At 36.3% G+C, this 8,376-nt stretch overlaps 1 protein-coding gene across 1 annotated transcript in view; it reads right to left on the bottom strand.

Annotated features, from left to right (window-relative positions):
* LOC126209916 (titin-like) overlaps window positions 1-3,246 on the bottom strand; it is a 285,842-nt gene extending 282,596 nt beyond the window's left edge. The window contains exon 1 of the mRNA XM_049939036.1: window positions 3,089-3,246. The gene's annotated coding sequence lies outside the window, so the exon portion shown is untranslated. The remainder of the gene's footprint in view (window positions 1-3,088) is intronic.
* Between the last annotated feature and the right edge of the window lie 5,130 nt (window positions 3,247-8,376).

Genomic DNA, 8,376 nt, shown 5'->3' on the forward strand with positions numbered 1-8,376 from the left:
GTAAAGCAAAAGTCAATGGCTTGTGTTCCTCTCAAATCATGGCTGATTTGCAGTTATTGGTCACTTCCAGCTACATTAGGCAAATCAAAGCATTCACGAAATGGCTCTTGTATCTTTAAACAAAATGCATAACAAGGCAGAAGAATGTACGTCATGGACCGTAGAAGGGAATAAAGCAATTTTCATTGATAAGAAGTTTGTTTTGGATGGGCCAGATTGTTTCCAGTATTACTAGCATGACATCCACACAGAAAAAACATGTTTGGACGAGTAGAAATTTTAGCTGTGGAGGCATTATGATCTGGGCAGCATTTTGTGTTAAAGATACATCCAACATCATGGCTACAACACTAAATGAAGTCGGATGATTATACAAGAATGCAGGAAATTCAATTGATCCATATGTATGAGGAATCTGACAATGATAATCTACTATTCCAACACAATAATGCTGAAGTTCACAGGAGTGCCAAAAGTAATTCGTGGTTCCAAGATTTAAAAAAAATCTACTCTTGAGCTGGCCATCGAGAACTCAGGATTTAAATCCTATGGAGAATACAATGGGAATCCTAGCACAACGTGTTTATCACAATGGACGAGTCTGACACGGTGGTCAAGCTGAAAACTGCAATTTGATTGGAGTGGACCTCAGTCTCGGAAGAAAAGATCACTGCCCTTATACAATCAATACCTAAAGAGTATTTTCACAGTTACTAACAAGAATTCAGGTTCAATGAAATACTAGGTCATAGGTGTGACCTATTTACTGTATACATTAGGTTATTCTGACAAGAATTCATAAGTGCCCTAATACCACCTTCCACCCCTAAGGTTGTCTTGTTTCTTTAAATTGGCTAATGGTAAAATGAGAACGTATTATGTTTTGCTTTGTTACTAACAATAATTGAGGTTCGATTAAATACTAGGTCATAGTAGTGATCCATTTATTGTATACATTAGGGTATTCTGACAAGCATTCATAAGTTCTTGTTTCTTTAAATTTGTTAATGGTAAAATGAAAATGTATTTTGTTCGGCTTTCTTGTAAACTGTATGGGAAAAATAAGGCAATCTCAAATACGTAAATAAACACACTTTCCCTACAAATAACTACCTGTCTTTTACAAATTTCCACCATTGTATAAAGATGTTTCTAGAAATAAGTTCTGTTTGAAACAGAACTACAAAATTTTCATCCCAGAAATGAAAAAGGATGACAGTGTTAAATTCTTTATATTACTGGTTACAGTGTTGTTATGAAAAGGAAAGTTGCCACACATCATATAGTGGAGATGCTGAGTCACATATAAGCACAACAAAAGGACTGTCACAAAGCTTTTGACCACTAGGGAGTTCGTCAGCGCACACACACACACACACACACACACACACACACACACACACACACACGACTGCAGTCTCAATCCACACACACTGTGTGTGTGTGTGTGTGTGTGTGTGTGTGTGTGTGTGCCACTTATTGTTGACAAAGTCCCTAATGGCCGAAAGCTGTATTTGGGACAGTCTTTTTGTTGTGCCTATATGCGACTCAGCATCTCCGCTATACAGTGAGTAGCAACCTTCCTTTCCATAATAATGTTCATTCCATCCTGGATTTTCCATTGTTGATTGAGTGCAGGGTTAAGAATATTTATGGCTGAACATCTAACTCACCACACTATAGCTGAGTGAAGGGCAGAGAAAATCATCTCATACTGCATTTATAACTGACTATTAACAACAAACTCCACAAGGCAGCGAATGTACTGTGAAGTAGTATCAGTATGCAAAACTATTCTAAGAGGTTCTAGAGTTGACACCACATGTCATCTGTATTACACATTCCTGTGGAATAAACAACTTGTTCCTCAATTATGATGCATCCCATTACAGGGCACAAAACATGATGAATTAAAAACTGTTACATCTTAAAACACACTTACTTTCAACTTATTTTCCATTGCTGAACATATAACCTGCAACTGTTTTAATAACACTAAAAACAAAGGACAAATAAATGCTTAGTGCTGCAGCTACCAATTAAAACGATTTTTATTTAAAAAGACATCTTTTATCAACCACTGATCACAAAATGTCACTTCTCATAACAATTTCACAGGCGAAAACAGTGTAGTACAATTATTTTGTGTTTACAGTGTCAAAAACGTGATTTAACACATACATGCAACAAAGAATTTGGGTATATTATTTCCAATATGAAAATTATATTATATTAGGTTGCTCAATAACACATCCCGGGTGTGATACTGGTCCTTCCAACACCCTCCCCCACCTTAAATATTGGTTGTCGTGACAGACTGATCTGCAGTGTTGCCCGCGGTTTGGTTTAGGTTCAAAGTTCATAATCTGGTTGTAAGTTGCCAAAACCAACGAACGTGATTCCGAAATAAAGGTTGTCGTAAAGGAGCGACATGCAACGTCGCCTAATGCCCACGTTCACATCATCTTTAACGCACTTTTCATAAAAAAAAAACATATCACAGTAAATTCAGAAAACGTGTATCAGATAATGGGGACGTCTCCCACGAGTATTTTGATGCATACCATGCACACACAACCGCATACAAATTACGAAAATTCAGGTAGTCCACCACGCAACTTATGCCAACAACAGAAATTTTTTTTTTCACAATTAAAGACGAAATCTCCAAACAAAAAAGGTGTTCTAAAGTCAGCTCCGATCTAAACTTCACCAGGAATTACTGCATTCCGAAAATGTTTTCGGATTCATTCATAAACAACAGTTTGTAATGAATAACTGATGAAATAAATAGTAACAAAAATGTATAACACTTTCAATACTTAAGTAAAATTAAACAGAGAAAAAGAAAGCCGACGGTCTGCTAAAGTATGGAGCAAATTATATGTAACACTGAGCCAAGTAAACACAGCGAATTTCAACACTGTACGTAACATGTTAAAATATCAACAAAATTGGGCCAAACAGGGTGGAGTTTATGACAGCAGGAAAAAGAAATACTGAAAAACAATTTTAACACAAAATACATAAATACACATCAATATATGTAACCCACCATTCTCATTCAGTCGTACACAAATATTCTTACCTGTCAGTTTTTAAACTGCAGCGGTTACATATTTCCTTGTACCACCCTTGCTACGCTGTTACACTACAGCACTATTTATCTAACAGAAACCGCACTCTTTAAGCAGTAAACAATTCAAATCTGAAGAGCTGACTTCATATAAATATACAACAGACATATAATCCAAAAACAGGCAGCGGCATTTTGGATCACTTTAGTCAAAGATCTTATGACCACCAGTACGCAAGTTTAGCGTGCACACAGATAATGATTTTCACTTCCGCATGCCTATTGTATGTTCAAAGTGTAGGGCTATCGCAAGTAGTATCAATACAACAATCAAATTTTAGCCAAATAAACATTCCATATTACATTTAACTGTAAAACACAGAACAGGATCAGGTCAGGTGGTCACAATGGTGTCGTGTATAGAAGTTGTAGTCAATCGCGCCGTAAGTCAAGATTATTTAGTATCAGTGAAGTGCATATTATGCAATAAACTCGTGTCAAGAGTCGTCTGTATACGCTCAGTTATGTATAAATGGTATCATTTGCATTGCTTCGCGAAAACAGATTGACATAATATATTGTGTGAGTGTGGGACGAAGTGCAACGGTTGTTTTGCCACGACTGAAAGGCGCAATTGTTAAAAACCATTCAAAAATGAAGATCGTATAAAATATATTTCTTATTCAAGGCAACCGGTTTCAATAGTCTTAGCTGTCATCTTTAGGTCATAGACTTTTTTTTAAAAAAAATATGTTCATTTTAAGCTGAGCCTCATTCGCAAGATATCAAGTGGATAAAGCTCTGACATATAACATGAGGCTCAGCGTAAAACGAACATGTTTTATCACAAAAAAGTTTAAGACCTGAAAACGACAGCTAAGACTGTTGAAACCTATTGTCTTGAATAGAAGAAATATTTTTTGTGCGATATTGGCTTTTGAATGGTTTTAACAAAACAGATCGCTCTTCAATACTCTCACAATGACAAAATTCAGACGAAACGCTCAATACCACCTGTGAACTTAAAGTGCTGGAAGAATTTCAAGAACACTTGAAAACATCAAAAGAACACGTCATGCTGCTGGGATGTATGGTAAAATACTTGGAAACCACCACACCGAGATCGAACATCTAAACCTGCTTCAGAAGCACTCAAACTTTCTTCATAAAATAGAGCCCGAAATTTTTTTAGTCGACGAATCTAAAGCTATTGAGACATAAAAATCAAATCAAATACACCAATCTGGATAGCTAATAACAAAACGCTCAAAGCCCCAGCTAGGTCACAGTTAGTAGAACTCGACTGTCGTAAAAGAAAGATATACAACAAAACTTTCCTGGCAGATTAAAACTGTGTGCCCGACCGAGACTCGAACTCGGGACCTTTGCCTTTCGCGGACAAGTGCTCTACCAACTGAGCTACCGAAGCACGACTCACGCCTGGTACTCACAGCTTTACTTCTGCCAGTACCTCATCTCCTACCTTCCAAACTTTACAGAAGCTCTCCTGCGAAACTTGCAGAACTAGCACTCCTGAAAGAAAGGATATTGCGGAGACATGGCTTAGCCACAGCCTGGGGGATGTTTCCAGAATGAGATTTTCACTCTGTAGCGGAGTGCGCGCTGATATGAAACTTTCCTGGCAGATTAAAACTGTGTGCCCGACCGAGACTCGAACTCGGGACCTTTGCCTTTCACGGGCAAGTGCTCTACCAAATGAGCTACCGAAGCACGACTCACGCCCGGTACTCATAGCTTTACTTCTGCCAGTACCTCGTCTCCTACCTTCCAAACTTTACAGAAGCTCTCCTGCGAAACTTGCAGAACTAGCACTCCTGAAAGAAAGGATATTGCGGAGACATGGCTTAGCCACAGTTTTCGATTTCCATACAATGTATATTGTTCTGTGGATGAATAAATATATCGCTGAATCAGTAACAAAATAAAAAATTATTATAGACTGGATCAACTTCTTTAAACACAGTGAATGGTCCCAAAAATAAAAATTGTTATTAGTACAAGTGTGTTACATGTCTTGAGATTGGAATCAGACAAAAAGTCACAGCAATTCTTTCATGTTGGACTCATTCATTCTGATGCAGATATTGTTATTTTACTCGCAAAATGAGTACAGCTACATACACTCAATTTACCAGGAATTGATGACGTCATTCCACATAAATTAAGTTCACATGTGTTGTACAATAACATATAATTAGTATGAACCAGTTAGGAATATAGATTAGTATAAAACCCAATGAAGATTTTGCAAAATTTGCCTTTCAGTTAGCTCTAAAACACTGGAATCCACGTTAATTAACGAAAATTTCTAGATTTCAGGCCCCATTTTACTTTCATGATGAGTGACATATGCCTCAGTTTGAGGAAGACACTTCTGAGAATACATATCTGGAGTATGGTACCAAACTATGGACGTGATGCTATAGAAATATATTGAAAATTAGGTGGACTATTAGGACAAGGAGGTTCTCTGCAGAGCCAGCAAGGAAAGGAACACATGGAAAACATGGCAAGAATATGGGACAGGATGACAGTACGTGTGTTAAGACAGCAGGGAATCATTTCCATGGTACTAGAGGGAGCTGTTGAGTGTAAAAATGAAGGGTTGACAGTGATTGGATGTAGGCTGCAGCGCTACTCTGAGATGAGAAGGCTGAAGGGGGAGAGGAATTCGTGGCTCATTGCATCGAACCAGTTAGAAGACTCAGAAAAAAAGGTCACAAGAAACACATCTTCAACAAACTGATGATTTAGGAGAGGAAGAAGATGAATGGAACATGGAAGTTACATAGATATTAAGCATACTCCCTAAGGAAGAACACAATGACTGTAAATGAAATTATTCTTTTGTATTTTTCCAGTTTTGGCGCATGCAAGCACACTTACAGTCATTTCCGAAATCTTAGATGATTTCAATATTCAGTTTATTTATTTCAGATCCTGCGTATTTTGTTAACGTGTGATTCACTTGGATACATAGGGCGTCCCTCGTAACAGATGTTAGCTGAATTTTCTCTGGTATTTCAACTTAAATTTGCAATTTAGTTTTTGTAAAATTTTGCTGGAGTCAACTCAAACAAATGTTGTTCATTACAACTTCCTGTAGCGCCTAATGACGACAGAAACGAACAAAATTATTTTTAAAGCGGAATATTCGATATCGTGGTCCCAAATTGGACTAGAAATTGAAAAATGAATATCACACCAGACTAATTTGACATCTCTCTGTCGAATGGATATGTAAAATTTTTCTTTGAAAGTAATTTTTTTGTAAGGGGAAACAAACAGACAATTTTCGTCGGTACTGGGAATCGCATAAAAAATGCAATGAGCAGTATTTGTCTGAACTGTCTCAAGCTATGAATTGTTAAAAATAAATTCTAAATATCTGCCACAAAGCAAGAGAAAACGCGCCTGACAACTCTTAGGAGAGACACCCGGGAGAACAAGTCGAAAAATGTATTTTCCAAAGATTGCTTCAAACATTGTTTTAAGGTTCATAGAATATAAAAAATACAAAATAAAGAGCTGTTCTGTCAACAACAGCACAATACAGAGGATAATTAACACTTTGAACATAACATTGTGAATGCAACATGACCTAATAAGACAAGTTAACAGATGGTGAAAGGAAAATAGAGAAAAATAAAGAGCAAGCAGTGAGATTAAAAACTGAACTGATAGCAAATAACAGTAGACAATGTTATTTTATATAACTGTGTAGGTCGCTGTCAAAGTGGTTGACATCAGGTTGCTCCGCCTTAAATTTCCACATTATGAAACAAAGTTCATGAGCATTTTGTTACTGTAGGTTCGAGTAGATTAGAGACTAATTATTTCTATTGGTTTAGGTATTCATCTAAAATATGTACAGGTTTTTCTGTAAGGAACTGGTTAAAAACGGTTTAAATTTTGACAGTTTAATGAACACAGATTTAATTGGAAGAGACAGACCACTGAACACTTTATTACACTTCATTCTGCACGATTGTAGGGTTCTTTATTTTGAAATGTGGGCCTATCTTTGTTCTGGTACTGTGACTGTAAATTAAGTGTTTGATTTGCACAGAGTGTAATTCTTGCTAATAAAGCACATCTACCATGCACATGATACTAATTACTCCCTTTTGAATGGTGAAAATTTTGGTCACCAGAGGGTGGTTCCCACAAAATATAATGCCACAAGACACTAGTGAGTTGAAGTAACTTAAGGTTGCAGTTTTTTTAGCAGCAATATCAGCAATATCAAAATATTGACAGCATCAGAGGGTGAACTAAGCTTTGTTTTGAGTTGAAGAATATGGTCAGTCTAAGTAGATTATTGTCAATGTGTAGATCCAGAAACACAAAGATTTCGTACTCACTGATTATTGATCATCGCTGTTAACCTCACACTGCAATTGTTTGATCAGATAGAAACAAATGAACTGTGTTTTTCCACATTTACAAAGAGCCCTTTTTAATCAAACATCTTTAGAATTTCATCAGCTTCGGTATTTTCAGTTGCCTCTAGATTATTGTTGACTATTTTGCTTACTACTATGGTTGTGCCATCAGCAGAAAGTGAAAAATAGTCTCAAAACTAGCACACAGTGGCACATCGTTAGTGTAAATAAGGAACAAAAAGGGACCAAGAACCGATTGCTATAGGACTCCACAGCTTAAATGAAATCAATGTTTCGTTTGTAATATTAAACAAAACCTCCAGCTTTCAGTCATTCAGATATGATTTAGTCCACATTCTTCCTGGCCCACTTAACTCGTTAATCTCCTCCTTTCTTAAAATATCACAAAAAAGGAAAATATAGTAAAAAATAGTTGAAACTGAATGAAGACATATATGCTATTGAAGGAAGAACATGAAACAGTTTTTGTAATATAGTTTATTTTCTGAAAAATGAAAGTATATCTCTATGTTGGTGAAATTATATTAGATAAATTATTATGTACTCCTTTCCTACTTCCAGCGGAAAAGCAACGATTATCAATGAGGAATATATTTTACAAAAAGCGTTCTTGTGTGGTTGCAATTTACATTACTAGAATGTCAGAGGAATATTTCAAGTCCTTGTGGTAAAAGACATTAATATCACAGAGAACATAAATATTTATGCTTTACGTAATGTTGCTTTCATAATTTTGTGAGCTCAGACAAAGGCATATTTTCACAAGTATTAAGTACAGTATTAAAGGGGATTTTGTTCTGTATTTATACATTCCATATAGTTAAATATTTACAGACTTATTTCATGATTCCCCCCCATGAACCATGGACCTTG

The sequence above is a fragment of the Schistocerca nitens genome, chromosome 10 (assembly GCF_023898315.1).
Source record: "Schistocerca nitens isolate TAMUIC-IGC-003100 chromosome 10, iqSchNite1.1, whole genome shotgun sequence".
Classification (NCBI taxonomy): Eukaryota; Metazoa; Arthropoda; class Insecta; order Orthoptera; family Acrididae; genus Schistocerca; species Schistocerca nitens.